General features: G+C 38.4%; 1 protein-coding gene and 1 pseudogene across 1 annotated transcript in view; one reads left to right on the top strand and one right to left on the bottom strand.

Moving 5' to 3' along the window:
- Positions 1–13661, top strand: part of GMDS (GDP-mannose 4,6-dehydratase) — a 717933-nt gene that overhangs the window by 320214 nt on the left and 384058 nt on the right. The window lies entirely within an intron of this gene.
- On the bottom strand, positions 11853–12826 carry LOC119003457 (zinc finger protein 24-like; annotated as a pseudogene).

Consider the following 13661-nt stretch of genomic DNA (forward strand, 5'->3'; position numbering starts at 1 on the left):
GATTTAAAAAAATAATAAAATAAATATTAAAGTCAAAGAGAATCAGTAGTTAACCATCCATAAACAGAATTCCTGAAGCACTTTGGTCAGTTGAGGTTCTCCTGTGCTTACTGAAATACAGAGGTGTAGAACCAGGTAAACTAGTAATTGACCAAAACTCTATAGTTGGTTCATCACAGTACCTCTTGCTCTGCGCTTTGACTATTCTATGTCTTTTCTCTATTCCAATCCTTTGTGATTTTCTTTTCTTCTTTTAAATTTAAATATATTTTATTGAGTATGCTATTACAGTTGTCCCTCCCCCCACTTTAACCCCCTCTTCCCTGCACACCCCCTCCCACCCACATTCCCTCCCTTTAATTCATGTTCATGGGTCATACATGTAAGTTCTTTGGCTTCTACATTTCCTATAATATTACCCTCCCCCTGTCTATTTTGTACCTACCATTTATGCTACTTATTTTCTATATCTTTTCCTCCATTCTCCCCCGTACCCCTACACCACTGATAACCCTTCACGTGATCTCTGTTCTAGTTGTTAGTTGTTTTTTTTTTTTAGGTCCAGTTGATGATAGTTGTGATTTTTTTATCATTTTACTGTTCATAGTTTTGATCTTCTTTTTCTTAGATAAGTTCCTTTAACATTTCATACAATAAGGGCTTGGTGACCATGAACTCCTTTAACTTGACCTTATCTGGGAAGCACTTTATCTACCCTTCTATTCAAAGTGATAGCTTTGCTGGATAGAGTAATCTTAGATATAGGTCCTTGCCTTTCATGACTTGGGATACTTCTTTCCAGCCTCTTCTTGTCTGTAAGGTTTCTTTTGAAAAATCAGCGGACAGTCTTATGGGACATCCTTTGCAGGTAACTGTCTCCTTTTCTCTTGCTGCTTTTAAGACTCTCTCCTTATCTTTAATCTTGGATAATGTGATTATGATGTGCCTTGGTGTGTGCTTCTTTGGATCAAACTTTTGGGGGACTCTCTGAGCTTCCTGGACTTCCTGGAAGTCTATTTGTTTTGTTAGATTAGGGAAGTTTTCCTTCATTACATTTTCAAAGTTTTCAGTTTCTTGCTCTTCTCCTTCTGGCACTTCTATGAGTCGGATATTGGAATATTTAAAGTAGACCTGAGGGTTCCTAAGCCTTTCTTCATTTTTTTTTTTGAATTCTTATTGCTTCATTCTGCTCTGGTTGAATATTTATTTTTTCCTTGTGCACCAAACCGTTGATTTGAGTCCCAGTTTCCATCCTGTCACTGCTGGTTCCCTGTACATTTTCCTTTATTTCACTTAGCATAGCCTTCATTTTTTCCACTGTTTTGTGACCATACTCAACCATTTCTTTGAGCATCCTGATTACCAGTATTTTGAACTGTGCTTTTAATAGTTTAGCTATCTCTTTGTTGCTTAGTTGTATTTTTTCTGGAGCTTTGATCTGTTCTTTCATTTGGACCTTTTTTTTTTTTGTCTCAGCATGCCTATTACTTAGTAAGGGGAGGAGCTTTAGGTGTTCACCAAGGTGGGGTAATCCTGGTTCCTGAGTTGTGGTGTGGTATGTCAGGGAGGGGTCTGAGAGGGAGCAATGTCGATTGCTCCACTCTGTCGGTTTTCAGTCACTTCCCCTGCTACCCACAATCATATTGGGCTCTTCTGGTGCTGATTCCCAGGTGGGTGGGCTTGTGTACCTTCCAGGACCCTGCAGTTCTCTCCAACGACCTCTCCTGTGAGGCTGGGAGTTTCTCCCTCAACCCCCACAGGTGTTTTCAGTCAGAGGCTTTGATGCTTTATTTCCCCAGGTTGGAACTCTGAGTCCAATGGTCTGGCTCATTCCCCAGTTTATCTGCATGTGAATGTGAGGCTGCCCTGTCTGCCAGCCACTGCCTCGCCGAGTCTGCCAGCCGATGCCTTGCCAGGAGTCCTCTCTGCCTGGCTGCCTGTCTCCACCCCTTCTACCGGTCTGGATGAATGTTTCTTCTTTAAATCCTTGGTTGTCATACTTCCGTACAGGTCGCTTTTCTGTCAGTTCTGGTTGTTTTTTGTTTTTAAATTTGTTGTCCTTCTTTTGGTTGTGTGAGGAGGCACAGTGTGTCTACCTATGTCTCTGTCTTGGTCAGAAGCCCCACAATTTTCTTTTTAAGATGCTTACTTTGTCTTGTTAAAAGAAGTTTATAATACTGCGAAAGATAGTTCAGATCACCTGTGGTTGTCATAAAATTAACATTTGGAAAGCAATGATCTGGGGAATAAATCAAAGGGACTTGGTCTCTGTTTCCCTCAGTCAACCATCTATCTAACTATTCTTTTAAATAAAGGGGGGTGATTGATACGCTTATGCTTTAGGTTTGTGTTTTATAAAATGCAGGCACTGTAGTAAAAATAACTGCAAATTAATAATTAATCATAGATAATAATGTAGAAATATATGTCCATAAATGTCATGACCATGTATGTATCATATGTTCTATGAAGTTGCTACTATGTATCATATATTTACAGATATTAACAAGGTACTTCTATTCATAAGTACTCGACTTTTTAAAAGAAAAAATGTACTGTTTATTTCATTTCTATTTTTTAATCCTCACCTGAAGATGTTTATTGATTATAGAAACTAGAGGGAGGGAAGGTAAGAGGGGGAGACAGAGAGAGAGAGAAATATTGAGAGAAATATCAATCCATTGCCCCCTGTACGAGCCCAGCCGGAAGACAGAACCCACAGTCTAGGTATGTGCCCTGACTAGGAATCAAACCGACAACCTTCGGTGTATGGGGTGATGCTCCAACCAACCAAGCCACCCCACCAGGGCTATTTCTTTTTTTGTTGTTGTTGTTTAAATAAAAAGAGAAGTTGCTATATAAATAAATTTCACAAATTTCACATGTATCTGAAAACTTTTCCACTCATGGTTTCTCCAAATTTCAAATTCTTTATTTGACTCTTTCAATTACATATCTTTTAATGTGCATAAATAGTTTTCTCTTTGCCACAAATGTGGCAATTGTGACACTTTTTTGTTGGAAACACAGATTTATATGTTCTCTAATTAGGAAATAAAGTCTGTATTTATTGTCATAAAATGTCATATACAAAGTATTTTGCTTTTGTTGCTAAGTTTCTTTGAAAGGCTAGTCAAGGCTCTGATGGTTTAAAATTGTTAACTATATAAATTAAACTAGGGGAAAATACTAGGACATTTTTAAATTACTTTGAAGTGGCTTTTGAATCAGGATATTAGAGTTTCTTTTCAAATATGTTGTTTATTTGAAACAATGAATTGTTTGTTAATCAAGCCATTAACTTGACTTGGTTTTCTCACTTTGTCAACTGTAGCAAATAATATTGAGCTTTTTGTTTTCTTGCAATGTGACTTTTTCATTTTCAGTACGAGTGTAGAATGAGTGTCTTAGGTTCCTATAGTTAGGGTATGAGAGACTTCCCAGAGTCTTTGCCCTTGAGGAGAAAGCCCACTCCAGGAGTGTTCTTGCTGTCTGGTGTTGGTACGTGAGTCTCCAGTGTCTGCTGGTTCACAGGTGGGGCCTGTTTACTCTTGACTCTCACATGCCACTGATTTTGGAGGAGGAGGTAAATTTTAAGAGTGCCCATCTTTTTATGAGGAAATTTTTCTTATGTCAGCTTATCTTTATGTGCCTTTAGATAAATCTGGACAATATAGTGACCACTACTTTCCTAATAAACTAAAAAAGTAAAGTTTGGCTGAGTAAACCTACTCATTGTCACTAGTTTACTAGCAGTGAGTCACATGCAGTGATTAGCTTCATCCCCTGGATACCGTTAGTCTAAGCGAGAAATCATAGTATATGTTAGCAGTGTTATTTCTTCTGTTCTCTTCCTCCCTCCCCCTTCCTGTAGTTTTCATCCCCCTCTTCTCGCCTCCTCCCCCATCGCTCCCTCCCCTCCCTCCTCTCCCTCCTCTCCCTCCTCTCCCTTCCTCCCTTTCCCATCTCACCCTCCTCCTTCTTTTCTTCCCTCTTCTTCAGTGTTTAAGAATGGAACATTTACTCCATTCTGTATGAAGTATTATCTCTTTGCAGTAGGTATTTTTCTTTTCATTCTCATTCCATCTTTGACTCCTAAACTAAATCATGCTTTGTTCCATGTGTGATAATGTAACTATGCTACCTGCTCTGGGACCAGGGAGCCTTAGAGGGACTTCATCGGTGCTTTCTTCCTTCAGGAGCTCTTCAGCTACTGGACTTCCTGTTTTCTCTTGAATTCCAAGAGAGCCTAATGAATACCACTAAGAGACTGGTGCATGTTTTGTGCTTAATTTATTTTGAATTTCTTTCTTAGTTAAGAGAAATTTTTTATAATTTCACAACTGAAGGAATAAGAGTAGTTTGGCAATTATCATCATCATCATCATCATCATCATCATCATCATCACAATAGTAAAAAATATACCCATGGGCTGTTTTTGTTGCATTTGACATAGTGAGTTAATACCCTGAAGGTACTGTTACAGGCATTCCAGCTTTTTCACTTACACTTTTTTATGTGTATATAAAAATATGCATATATTTTTATCTTTCTAGTTTTTTAATTTAAAAATGTGTATCTTTAGCCCTGGCTCAGTGGATTGAATGCTGGCCTGTGAATCAAAGGGTCACCAGTTCAATTTCTAGTCAGGGCACATGCCTGGAAGGTCAGGTGCCAGGTCCCCAGTTGGGAGCACGTGAGAGGCAACCACACATTGATGTTTCTCTCCCTCTCTTTAAAAATAAATAAATACATATATATTAAAAAATAAAAGTGTATATTTTAATAGCATTGCATAGCTAATATCCCATTTTTGAAAGAGCTTTTAGGAAATAGACAGCCTCCACCTGTATGTATTCTATGCAAGTACCCTCAGAATTTATAAGGTAGAGGAATGTGAAGATCATCCCATCCCACTTATTTTGTCAATGAAGAAACTGATGAGGTTGAGTTGTCCAGGGTCACAAAATTAACAGATATCAACACTGAGACTAGAAATAATCCTGGGGAATGGCAGAGTGACACAAACATTCATATTTGTAGAATTAGCATATAAATGAATTTTGGAGGTGAAACTGGAACAACTCTGCCTTTAGGCAGACTTGGTTACTTATACCATGGAATGAAGCAAATGAAGTTTGAAATCTATCTCAGTTGCTCTTACCTTTTGTAAAAGATAATATTTATTTTGATTAAAGACAATATTTTTCAGATGTTTAGCAAAAATAGTCATAATAAAGCATTAGTTCTATAATCTTAAAATATAAATGTGGTATGAAACAAATAACTTGAGTATCACCAAGAAGTTATCAATGAAGAGAAATAGAATTAATACAAAATACATTGAAAATCATGTGGCAATAAGAAGTTACCAAGTACTTTAAATGTAGGCATAATTAACAGTTTAAAACTACTACAAATGAATAGTACACTACTATTGTTTAGATACTGAACCATTTTTAGATGGCACAGCACATTTCTCTAAATATGGGCTTCATAAGAAATCAGATATATCAGTCTAAACACAGTATTCACCTGACTGAGGGAACCTTGATGTTTTAAGGTTCATGAGGTTTGTGGTTTTCAATTTTAGACTTGAGCTTTTTTCTAGCTACCAAATATTTTGCTTCTTAAAATCTTTAACTATATTAATTATCATCAATTAATCCTTATAATTTTAAAACTATGATTTACAAAAAAAGTTGTCATAGTAAAATTTTGGATAATCTTCTCTATTTTTTCTACAGGATTTTCTTTATTCATTGTTTTAAAGATAAGACTAATGTACTGGAGAATAGCAGTTCGCAACAGAGGGACTGAGCAGTGATGATGGGCAGGGTGTCATTATGCCCCCAGAGGACAAATGAGAATATCAGGAGATACTTTTACTTCTAATGATCACAAATGGAGATGAGGGGTGGTGGCAGCCAGGGTTGCTCCTGCACATCCTATAATCCACAGAAGAGCCCGACAGCAAAGGGTTACCCAGCCCAAAATACCAGTAGCACTGGTGGTGAAAACACTGCTGTAGAGTTCACCCTCAAATGTTCTCACCAAATCTAAACGAATGTCATTTCTAAGACTAGGACCTTCTCTTTCTTTACATATCACTTGTACTTTGTAGTAAATCCTTCCTAGAGCTTTCGCAAACATTTACCTAAACACAGGAAAAAGCACTCTGATTTAAATGCCTCCATGTGAACCTAGTTAGGCCTTAAATATTCTGATCAAGTGCAGGTCAAACCCAAGCTGGGGAACATCAGATAACAGGGTTGTTATTTCAGGGCTCTCCTAACCATTTGTACAATTCTCACTTCAGTTACTCACTGGTCTACAGAACCAAGTCCAGGTAGGCCCATGACTCTCTCTTCACATTCAAAATAAATGGGCATAATTACCTTTTGTTATAAATTATAACAAGAACAGGCTTTCCTTTGGAAATAAGTTGTAGAGTCCCTGTTTTAGCTTTGCTATAAGACAACCATTAAAGTGGATTTGAAATCAACTTTCAATGCATAGGATTACAGTAAGATTAATGTAAGAGGTTCACTTTACTTAAGAATTTTTAAAAAAATAATTCAAATTCACAGATATTTTAATGCTCTAGAGGATAATAGAATGCATGATATAAATCAAATAACTGGAATTTGTTTTTATTTCATACCAATAAGCAGAAAGTACTCTTCATCCCTCCACCTCTCTCTCCTTCTCTCCCTCTTTTTGCTTGTGTGCCTGTGTGTGTACATACTCTTTTACAAATTACTGCGTTAATATCTGCTAACCTGAGTAGCAAATTCAAATCATGCTGCTACACCAGTGTGAAGAAACAAGGAAACAAATATCAAACAGCCCGATATTTTATTTGTATTTCTGTCTATTATAAAGGTACCTGGTGGTTGATTGTTTTGTGTGTATGTGTGTGTTTTGGTGAGCATCAGTCTTAACTTATTGGAAAAAAGTTTAGCTGGGAAGTGAAGTAATCTCCTGTTACCGTTTAGCAGTACATTACAGTTTTTACACAATATCATTTGTCTGTGTTAAATTATGGGCCACTCCCCTTGGTCCCACAGGGTTCTAGGTGGCTTTTCTGGTTGGTACAAAGTGACATCATCTGGTTTGTAGACTGTGATGCTTCACAGATGCCATGTCCACCTGGAGATCAGAGAGCTGCCTGCCTATATCATTCTTTGTGGAGAGATGAGGTGTAATTGTTAAACATGAAAGACTTTTGAAGCAACACTTGGTCTCATTGAGGTAGTTATGGTCACTAAACAAAGTAAAAGCTTTTCCCACCTACCAAGGTGAGGCTTTCAGGATTGTTAAAATTTTTTTAGTGTTCTGTAATGTCTGTGATATTTACATTTGCAACCAGACTGGTGACCGGTCTCACACAGCACAGCTCCCACAGTCTAAGCAGGCAGTGTCCACAGGAGTTAAGAGTATGTTTAGCCACTCAGAGCCAGACTTGGATGCTGTTATATACTCAGCTTGGCCCTGTTATATACTCAGGCCCGGGTTTCCTCTTCTACATTGGCAATAATGCCCACCTGCAAGTTGCGTGATGAGGATCAGAGACAATACACTATACAGGCGATATAAGAGAGCATATGTGACAAAGATTGATACAGTGCCTGGTAGATTTTGAACATTTGTTTCCTTTTCCCTCTTTTCTTCCCTCTTCCTGTATTTTCAGTGCTGAGTCCTAGAGTATTAGTTTGTTTACTCTTCCCTTTCTAAAGTGAAAGACGTTCAGAGTCCTGTTTGTGGGACTCTGGTAGCTACTGGCATGAGATTAGAACCGTGAGAAATGTGAATCCAGGCAGGCCTGCCAATTACTGATGGTTCTGAACAGAAAACGGAGAATATATTAATGACATTCACAGATGAATTAGAGTAGTCACTGAGACATCCATGAATTGTGAAAAGAAAAAAATGTGAGTAGCACTGGAGAATTGCTGGATTCACATTTACAAATGAGGCTCTGGCAGTTAAACCAGTGAACATTTTTAAATTAGGGAAGGCAAAAAAGGATGATGTGAATAGTGAAGGATGTGGGTAAACACCAAAGGTCTTTGAAAGACTCTTGGAAAATTAGTGAAACCTTCAAATATTTTGAAAAATGATTCAGATATTTTTATTAATAGTCTTGTAAGAATCTTATGTTAAGTACAAAATGTTGTTTTGTCAAAATAATTACAAACCAGAAAACAAAGCCAATTTACTTTTTGGCTATACTAACAAAAAGCACATAAGTACAATTATAATTTAAATTTTTTTAATTATAAAGTAAAGTATAATTTTTTCAAAATGGCATTCCCCCCCAAAATTTAGTTTGAATCAAAGCTTTCCTTTCCACTATTTTTATGAAATTTTGTTCCCCCTTTTAATTGGTTCAGGTTCAGGTGAGGATACAGAAGTGTTCAGCTGCTTGGATCCAATCTAGGTCCATCACTTACTAAATGACTGGCTTTCGCCAAGTTTCTCAGTGTCTCTGAGCCTGTTGTTTGATCTGTGAAATGGGATAATATCCTTCACTTTGGGCTGTTGCATATGTTATTATCACTGCAACTGCTAATGTATGTATCTGGAGAAAGAGCATTAATTTGTGCCACATCACAATTTAAAATGTAAAAATTGTTAAAAGGACTAATAAAGTGGAAAATTAATAAAGAGATAAATTATCTTCCCTGAGCAAGTTTAAAAGGTGAGCTTTCAGTGCTTGGAATGTAGTCATTAAGGTAGATAAGGTGTGCTAAGTTGTGTTCAGTATGCACAGAATATTGAATGTTCACAGAATGTTTAATATTCTGTAAATATTGAACACAAAGTATCGGTAAGAATAATGTTCTGCACTTTGTTCTTTATTTTACTTACAGAGTTCATTTAAAGACTAAACTCTAAGCACAAAAGAGAGTTCTAGATGGAAGATTTAAAACAAATTTTAATCTGCCCTGGCTGGTGTGGCTCAGTGGATTGAGCACCCACCTGCAAACAAAAGGGTTGGGGTACCAAAGTCAGGGCACAGGCCTGAGTTGTGGGCCAGGTCCCCAGTTGGGGGTGCTCAAGAGGCAACCACACTTGATATTTCTCTCCCTCTCTTTCTCCCTCCCTTTCTCTAGAAATAAATAAGATCTTTAAAAAATAAATAAAATTTATTTAATCTGCTATACTCACCCTTTGCAAGGAGGGGAAAAAACTTACTTGGTAAGAAAATACTGGTTACAAAGAAAGAAAAAGAAGATCACAAAAGAGCCACAGCACTTCAGAGCCACAGCACAGGCAGCAGCATTCTGTCATGCTCAGTGGAGGAACTAAAGCCTTGCATAAAAACCTGCTGTTAATGACTTAGTGCTTAAAGAATGTGTTTGACCATTGTGTAGGCTTTTACCAAAGTATAATGAGGGCAGACCAACCTGCAAGGGTCACAGTGAAGAGTCTGCCTGGAACAGAGCAGTTCCTTAGGTTAAGATCATTGAATGCCTGTGTGTGTGTTTGGGAGTAAGAGAACATTGGACATTTTTACCAAAACTGCTGAATACCCTTTGTAGTTTGTCAGACAATTGCAAATACACTTACAGCAAGTATATCTTAGCCTGAAGTAAGATGTAGAGTAGGATTGGTAACTTTTTGACGTTCAGACACTTAACCAGGTATGAGAAAGGAGAGGTGTTGTAAAGGGAGGGCAGTATAGGAATACACGCTTTTTTCCTCCTAGAAATGTGTGAGACTAGGAACCTAGGGATGCAAGAGATACCTTTGGGGATCAGATTATAAACTGAGACCATGAGTTAGGAAGGGGCATCTCCTCAAATTTCATTTGTGAAGCATTATTCGTTGAAGGAGGTGCATTGCCCCTTAGAACCTCAGGACCTGAGCAGCTCTGAAATCTTGGAGTGCAGGAGCCCAAGCGGCAGTTAGAGTTCTGGTGGGGAATGCTGGTGACGGGTTCTTCTCTAAAGTAGTTCAGTGCTAGGAGGGTGAGAATTTTAGACAACTGTTCTTAAGAATATTTAATATTTCCCAGGAACTCCTAGAATTGTTTGGGAATCAGCAGGGAGGGGTATTGAGTCAGCAAAAGTTGGACCCTGATGCTGCTTCTGACCTCCTTTGTAGCTACAAGCTGATGGAATACTGGGGTCTCAAGTTCACCTAAATACATTTAATAAGTTGTACTTGGATCTTGTTAAAATTTGGGCTCAAGCACTCTCAATAAATTTTTTTGCTGTTTCGATACTGTCCTGGTTTAGTGAACATTTCCAGGTATTATACAGACATTTGTGGTCTGGACAGACCTGAATGATGGGTAGAGTATAAATTCCCAGAGCAAGCAAAAATTTATGTTAAAGAAGGCTTATTACTGCCAGAATAGCAGATTATTATAATAAAACTTCTTAAATGTCTAGTGAGTTTTAGGTTTCATAAAAGGCGCTAAAGCAGGATGTGCATGAGGATAAGTAGCCCACAATGAGATGCAATTAAGGAAGTGAAAATACAATCTGATCACAAAGAAACATTTCCTGGCTGTGAGAAAGGTAAGTATGCAGCATAATTTTATCAGTGGAATAAAGGAAACTCCAGTGCCTACAAGATGTTAAAGAAGGCTGATTTGAAGTACACAGGAAACATCTAAACTCTGGCCCAGGTGCCTCTTAAGATCCTAACAATGAATTTGTACAAAAGAGCAAAATATTTTTTAAGGAAGAAAAAGGACTTTCTCAGAGGAACACTGATTAATTTCATTGGAGATAGACAAAATGAACATTGTTAAGAACCTCAATACTCATATACATTCTTGTACATAGCCATAAAACTATACACCCTCAGAAGTTTGTGGTAGACATTTAATCTGAAGTGCTAGACATTTGGGAGTGTTTCCTAAGCCTCCAAAGAGAATTATTCCTTATAGGAGGTGAATATAAGGCCGGGAAATGAAAACATTAAAAAATGAGTATAATATACTCTTCTATACCAAGCACTACAATAAACTAATATATGATATATAAAAAAAGTATACCTCTCTAACAGATCAACAGGAGATTTTGGACTGATTTTTTTTATTAAGACTGATGGTTATGGAAATGAAATCATTTTTCTAGAATGGATTTGCTGGTGGGGGATTCTGGGAGTTGAATGCTCCCCATGAGGCATGCTTTAGGATCTGGATGTCACATCCACCAGTAGGAAGGCCTCTTGAGAGTAGTTACTGCTCACTTTGAAGCCGTACCTACTTGTCATCCAAGGTTACTGCTCTGCCCCAAGGTCCTTTCCTCCAGCCTAGGGGTGAACATGCCCTCTGGCCACTTGCCCCCTGGCCTCTGACACTAGCTTAATGTTTTTTTAGTGTATTTTCTTTTTCCAGGGCTGATTTCTGAGTCTTCTAAGACTAGAATCTTTAAGCACAGACCCTTTTTTTTTTTTTCTACAAAGGAACATTTTAAGAAGGGGAACAAAGAATTGAGATTATTTGGGAAAAACCATAAGAATATAAATATCACATGGAAGATTTAGGCATTAACGCCTGAATTAAGGTTAAAATTTTAGTTTCTAGGCAGGTATGACACCATTTCTTTCAGGACAAAATAATGATGATGGATGATAATTTTATACATTTCACAGTGGATTTTCTAACATTCTTATAGGGAAACCAAAGTACTATGTATCATTCCATGTGTTTTATTTTGTCTTCATTTCTGAAGAAAAAAAAAACCTGAGTGCTGACTTTTTAAAAAAAATTCTTGAACTTTCACAACATTCAGAAGTTTTTCTGTATTGTGCCTTCACTAATGTCCAAAAAGATTTGAGCTTTGGCTATAGGATTTCCCATGCTGAATGTATTTGTAAGTTTTCTCCCCAGTATGGATTCTCTGATGATTAATAAGCCCAGAACTCTGGCTATAGGCTTTTCAACATTCGAGACATTTGTAAGGTTTTTCTCCAACATAGACCGTCTGGTGTTGCACAAGGATAGAACTTCTGCTGAATGCCTTCCCACATTCAACACATCTGTATGGTTTTTCTCTGCTCTGGATTCCCTGATGAAGAGTAAGGGCTGACTGAAGTGTTTTCCACATTCATCACGTATATATTTTTTTTTTCTAGAAGGATTTCTTTCTTTCAAATCTGCCCTTAGGGAAACAGGCTTCTCCATATTTAAAAATTTGAGGAACACCTGTATTGAGAGTGCCAGAAACTGCATGAGATTCTACTGCTGATGGAATCTCCTGCTTTGGAGCTAATGATCCATTTTCAGTCCTGGCATCACCATCACAGTGCCTTAGGGCATGGCACTCCCAGGATGCCCACTTCAGCTGGTTTTCCAGAGCATGATGGTCAGAACTTGGTAATCTCTGAGCTTCTTCTTGAGATACAGTCTCCTTTACCAGCACTTCCTGTTTTCATGGATGGAAAGAAACTGGCTGTCCAGGGTCATCTAGGTCACTCTCTACATCCTCCAGCACCGTCGTCCCTGCCTCCTCTCCATTGTCTGGATGATGCTCTCCAGCCCAAGTCTGCAGCTCCTGGGGGAGGATGGCAACAAACTGCTCCAGCGCTACTAACTTCAGGATTTGTTCTTTTTGCATGTATCTCTGGCCTGAGCCATAGATGGCAAAGTTCTCAAAGCTGGCTCACAGCTTCACGTGGCCCAGGTGAATCCTGGTATCCAAACTGCCTGAATCGCTGTTGGAAAACCTCTTGGTCAGGTAGATGATTATACGGATACTTGAACCCTCTTCACCATCAGGATCCTCCTCCGGAGAACTTTCAGAATCTTTCCCTTTTCATCCAGAGTTGGGATGATAGTATTGAATCTTCTTCCACTGACATTGTGACATCCTGATTTATAAATACTCCAAGAAAAAAGAGTCAAGGCAGGCAGGATATAGGCCTCAGGGAAATTTTTCATTTTCTTCATAGGCAGTCCCTCACACCCTTTCCTCCACTCTTGTGCAAACCTCTGGCTTGGAAACCGCAGCAGCTTTGCAGTGCAAGGCAGACACAGAAACCTAAGCACAAATCATTCTTAGGAAGTATGAAGGACTCCTGAGCTAATAGCTTCCATTTTTTTTAAAGATTTTATTTATTTATCTTTAGAGGGGAAGGGAAAGAGAGAGGGAGGGAAATATCGATGTATGGTTGCCTCTCGTGCATCCCCTGCCGGGAACCGGGAACCGGCCTGCCACCCAGGCATGTGCCCTTGACTGGGAATCGAACCGCAATCATGTGGTTCGCAGGCCTGCACTCAATCCACTGAGCTATACTAGCCAGGGCAGCTTCCATTTTTTAAAAAGTTATTAACATGTTGGCATTACTTATAATGCTGAGTAACAGCAGCTAACACTTGCTTAGCCCTTACCATGTGCAGGGTACTCTGTTTTTCACCCATGTCTTTTAGTTTCCACAACAAAACTCTTAAGAAGGTATAGTTATATCCATTTTATAGGTGAGGAGACAGAAATTTAAAGAGATTAAATTACCTTCCCGTAGAAAGTAAAAGCACAGGATTTGAACCCCAGCAGCTTGACTCTTGAACCCCTGAGTTTATCCTTTATATTATGCTGGCTCCTAAGGTGGCCTATCTCTTCAGCCACACTTTATTTCCTTTAGCATGCAAAGATGCTGCCTTTTCTCCCATCTTGAAATAAAATCCTCTCAGTCTCAC

The sequence above is a fragment of the Sturnira hondurensis genome, unplaced genomic scaffold (genome assembly GCF_014824575.4).
Source record: "Sturnira hondurensis isolate 20B ecotype Veracruz unplaced genomic scaffold, ASM1482457v3 Scaffold0001304, whole genome shotgun sequence".
Classification (NCBI taxonomy): domain Eukaryota; kingdom Metazoa; phylum Chordata; class Mammalia; order Chiroptera; family Phyllostomidae; genus Sturnira; species Sturnira hondurensis.